The sequence below is a fragment of the Nannobrachium achirus genome (assembly GCF_963921795.1).
Source record: "Nannobrachium achirus genome assembly, chromosome: 3".
NCBI classification, from domain to species: domain Eukaryota; kingdom Metazoa; phylum Chordata; class Actinopteri; order Myctophiformes; family Myctophidae; genus Nannobrachium; species Nannobrachium achirus.
In genome coordinates this window covers 27426432-27431645 of record NC_137812.1, presented here as the reverse complement: position 1 = coordinate 27431645, position 5214 = coordinate 27426432, and the positions used below count along the sequence as shown (strand labels likewise).

The 5214-nt window shown below is 42.0% G+C and overlaps 1 long non-coding RNA gene across 2 annotated transcripts; it reads left to right on the top strand.

Moving 5' to 3' along the window:
• Window positions 1-3143: 3143 nt before the first annotated feature.
• Window positions 3144-5101, top strand: LOC308281840. 2 transcript variants are annotated; one of them, XR_013961875.1, is made up of 4 exons: window positions 3144-3348; window positions 3555-3645; window positions 4448-4540; window positions 4825-5101. It is a non-coding gene; the product is annotated as an uncharacterized lncRNA (long non-coding RNA). The 2 variants fall into 2 exon arrangements; XR_013961876.1 differs by having other exon boundaries at window positions 3537-3645.
• The last annotated feature ends 113 nt before the right edge of the window (window positions 5102-5214 follow it).

Below are 5214 nucleotides of genomic sequence, written 5' to 3'. Positions count from 1 at the left end.
CTGTAATGTATTGTACCATGTAGTTATAGAACAGCGTCTTCTAGTTTCATCGTGGCCATCTATAGTAGAGCGTAGCACGGGTTTGCCCGGAACTGATTACCCGAGAGCCGAACCGAGAGCCGAGCCGGTTCGGGGCTAAGGTATTGGCTTGTCCCTCGGGGCATGGTCGGATAGGCCGTGGGTTCAAAATGCATTTACCCGCAAGGATCTGAGAGGATCCGAGCAAAAAAAAAACATATATTTATATTAAACCCTTCAACTGTAAAATTATTATTTTTAAATAGATATGCGTTGTAATTACATTCTAAAATCCATAGTGTCTGTTCTACTCGACGGGGGAGGGGGGGGGTGTCGGAAACACAGTGCAGTGAGCATACACACACACACACACACACAAACACACATACACGGGGAGGTGCGATCAGTGGCTGTACAGTCTCAAAGTAGCCTAATGGTGAAAATAAGCATTATAATAGCATCGGATACAGTTAAGTCCCAGCCAGATTGTGTCAGTTTTCGCTGGCTCCATTTAGGAACGGATCCAATTTTAATTGGCTCCATTTCCGACCAGATCCAATCACTAATAAATCTGAATGTTTCTCTGGGAAATTCGGTCTGGTCCAAATACCCTCGGTTCCATGATGGGTCAAATGTTTTGCACCTGTGCTACCCTTTAATCTATAGTATGTTTCCTCATGTGGTTTACAATCACTTCCTGGTGCTTGACATTCTGTAGGAATACACGTTTTGTACCACGGCCATGAAAACTGTGGTCCCTTAAAAACGTATTTCAGGAGGACATAAACATAGTCCTTGTAATCGGTTTCATCTACAGCATGAACACACATGCACAGCAATCACTGGCTTTATAGACAGACTCTTTTTTTTTTGTTTTGTTGGTCCAATGTGGACATTGGTTTTGCAGTTTAGGAAGGCTAACACGTGTTATTTCTAAACAACATTTTGCTTAGGGATTACCTTTTTCTTTTAAGGTTTCAAGGCCATTTGTCCGTCCGTCCGGAGCTAATCTTGCAAACCACTGGACAGATCGGTGCCAGATGTCTTTGCACACTGCCCTGAGATCCCATGAAGCCACACCTTTATCAAACCTCATCTTGCGTGTTTCTTTCTATTTAGTGTGGTTGCTGTAGGCAACACATTATAGTTCTAGCCTAGCTTTCTTCTTTTCCTGGATACACAATCCAGACTATAAAAGGTCCTGCGTTGAGTTGAATGGGGGGAGTGGTCCAAGCTTGAGGATTGGTCGAGCTTCACATGACGTTCTGGCTATCTAGGCAATAAATAGGCAATCTTTTCTATTTATTCATTGATATGGCCCCAGAAATGTCCTGTTTCAGCAGTTATTACTGCCGTGAATAGAATTCTATGTGCCTTCATAGTACAAGTACAAAAAAAATGAAAAAGAAAACCTGTGTGAAGTGAGCGGTGCTATGTATGTACCGTATGAGTTAATTGTGGGAAGCGAGCCCATTATTTATATAATATATAATATATCAAGTTCTCCTCAAAATAATTACTGACAGTACAAAGGCAGGGCTTTTAGCCAATGAGGGAGGGAGATATAAATAACAGAGAGCCCACACTGTTTCGTAGGAACAGTATTTCTAGTTGTGGGCTCGCCTGGAAGGCGAGCACACGTATGTTATCTTCATTATTGTGGGCTGGCCTGGAAGGCGAGCACACGTATGTTATCTTCATTATTTATCTATCAGTCAGTCAGTATCTCCTCAAAACTTTGGCGCGCTTCATCTCTTAAACGCTTACACCTTTCAACACCATTCAAATTTTTATGTGTTCAGCTTACTGAGGACACGTGTGCTTGTATTTTTCGTTTTGAAATGTTTTGTAGTATAAATATAAAAAAATTAAAATGTTTAACTTTAAGCACCCAATGCATTTCCAATGGGTTTAGTGAGTGGGGACAGAGTGGAGAGAAGGATAATAGACCCATGTTTATGTTAAGGCGCTGTGGCTGCAGTGTTCACACTTCAGATATGCTATTTATATCATTGCGTTCACACAGGTCTGCTCTCTGATTTGATCCAAATATCTAAGCTGTGTGATGTATAAAACTATAGTTATAGTTAAAACTATAAATAAATGTCCCTCTCCACTCTACTGATTACACAGCTGTGATCAAGAATCAAGTCCGGGCGATGGGATGTAAATCCCATAGCCATATATCCTAGAGCCCGCAGGGACAGTCAGCCATATTAGTGGTTGTTGTTGGTTGTCAGGGAGATATCAAAACCAATGCATTTCCAAGTCAGATCCACAAACACAATAAAATCCATGCTCCACTCCTCAGTCTGGAGTGGCCACATAGAAGAACGCCTTGGTTATAGACATAGTGGAGGACAGATGTGATCTGGGATTGTTAGCCTACAGTATATGCACTCAATATACTCCACTACAGTTGGAGTCCATTTGACAGTTGCTGGTTCCCAAACACAGAATCAAAAATGTAGATCTAGAACACATAGAATATGTACAGTACAGTAAGGTTCAGTAGAGTACAGTAAAAGTACAGTAAGGTTCAGTAGAGTACAGTAAAGTACAGTAAGGTACAGAAAGGTACAGTACAGAAAGGTACAGTAGAGTACAGTACAGTAAGGTACAGTAAAGTACAATACAGTACAGTAAGGTACAGTAGAGTACAGTAAAGTACAGTAAGGTACAGTGGAGTACAGTAAAGTACAGTAGAGTACAGTAAAGTACAGTATAGTAAGGTACAGTAGAGTACAGTACAGTAAGGTACAGTACGGTACAGTAGAGTACAGTATAGTATAGTACAGTATAGTATAGTACAGTAAGGTACAGTACAGTACAGTAAGGTACAGTAGAGTACAGTACAGTAAGGTACAGTAGAGTACAGTAAAGTACAGTAAGTTACAGTAGAATACAGTAAAGTACAGTACAGTAGAGTACAGTAAAGTACAGTAAGTTACAGTACAGTACAGTACAGTACAGTACAGTACAGTAAGGTGCAGTACAGTATAGTAAGGTACAGTACAATACTGTAAGGTACTGTACCTTACAGTACCTTAAAGTATCCTATTTGTTGGGTTGGAATCGACAAGCACAAACATACGAAGAAGACGCCAGAAGCAGTGGCCCAAACACGGAATGTCAACACGCAATTCTGCAACACGGGACTCCGACTCTAACAGCCAGAACTCTGACGGCAGCGTTTTTTTAGGAACGGACCATGGGTTCCACGAAAGAAGAAATGCAGACGCGGTAAACGCCGCAAGACTACCACCGAGGAGCGGACCCAGGACGGGCAGAGGCAGAGGGAAGACGCGCTGAACGTCATCAATCTATCTAGTAAGCCCCTCTCCAATATATGCATCTCAGCACTCAGTAAAGGCCTTTCTTTTGTGCCCACAACACATTGCAATGAATTCACTACTTCTATTGACATGAAAAAATTCTTCCGGAGTTTGAGATTGAAAGAATTCTTTGGATGCCGTACGGCCACAGCTAACAGTGTGTCTCATTCCACTGAACCGCAGGAGACAGTGACTGTGGAGACCGAAAACGCATCAACCAGTGACGACGCCAGCATATCTGTGGATAACACCGCATCCCCCACACCCATAAGAGCACCTACCCCATTCAGAGGTAAATCCACGTTCATTCCACCTAAATACAGAAACTCCTCTTTGGAGACCTACTGCCGTTTGGTGGAAAGAGACGTCTCTATTATTTTTAATAAGAGGAAAACCTACAAACTTTGTGATAATCTGTCAAAAGAGCAACGTGATGAATTAACTTCTCTGAAAGAGGATATCTAGTCATCCAGAGTGCAGACAAGGGAGGGGCGATAGTGGTTTTAAACAAAGATGCTTATGACAGGGAGATCTTGAGACAACTGGCTAATGAAAAATTCTATAAAAAATTGGAGAATAACCCCATTGTTGAGACCAAACAACGGATCCACAATGGGCTTAATAGCCTTTTGGAGCAAGGGATTATCACCAAACCTGAACATGCTTTCATGAGGGTGGATTTTCCCATTACTCCAGTCTTCTACACTCTCCCAAAAATACATAAAAAATTCACGGACATACCTCCGGGCAGACCGATTATCTCAGCTATTGGTTCACTAACAGAAAATATGTCAGCATTTGTAGACTATTTTCTGCAGCCATTAGTCACCAAGCTACCCTTGTACACCCGAGACTCGATGGAATTCATTAAAATGATAAAAGAAATCCCACAAATTCAGGAAACCGACCTGTTGGTGACTATGGACATCGAGTCTCTGTACACTAATGTCCCCTTTGAGGGAGGCCTACAGGCTGCTAAAATGTTCTTAGATCAGAGATCTGATTGCAACCCTAGCACAGATTGTCTACTAGGACTAACCAAGGAAATTCTCAAATCAAATTTCTTCTTGTATGGCAACACTTTCTACCTACAGACCTCTGGAGTGGCCATGGGATCTAGGATGTCCCCCAGTTTTGCCTCCCTATATGTGGGATTCTTCGAACAAGATGTCATCTTCAACAACGAGGTAAATCCATTCATGGGATGCATTGCTAATTGGAAGCGCTACCTGGATGACATTTTTTTCATCTGGTCAGGCTCAGAGGCCTCACTAAATGAGTTCCATAAATTTATGAACTCCCATAATAGACATTTACAATTTACAATGGAGGCAAGCGGTAAGGAAATGAACTTCCTAGACATCCTAATTATTAAAGAAAACAAAGGCCTAAAAACGAACCTATACAGAAAACCTACTGACAGGAATTCCCTACTGCATGGTGACTCATACCATCCCCTCTCTCTCAAAAGGAACCTTCCCATCTCTCAATTCAACCGGATTAGACGGATCTGCAGCTCGAATGAATACTACAATACTCAAGCAAAGGAAATGGAGGATCGGTTCCAGAAGCGAGGGTACAAGGAATCCTGGATCAAGAACGCAGTAACACGTTTTTCTGGTATCACACAGTCTGAATGTTTGACAAACAAGAGACCCAAACAAACTGAACACAGAGTACTCTGTGCACTGGAATATTCACCAGTATCCAAAGACATAGAGAGAGCCATTAAAGAACATTGGTATATCATTGACACAGACCCACCCCTTAAAAAGTGTTTACCAAATCCCCCCCGAGTGGTACACAAGAGGCCACCAAATTTGCGTAACATGCTGGTAAGGGCAGATTTGCCCCCCCCAGC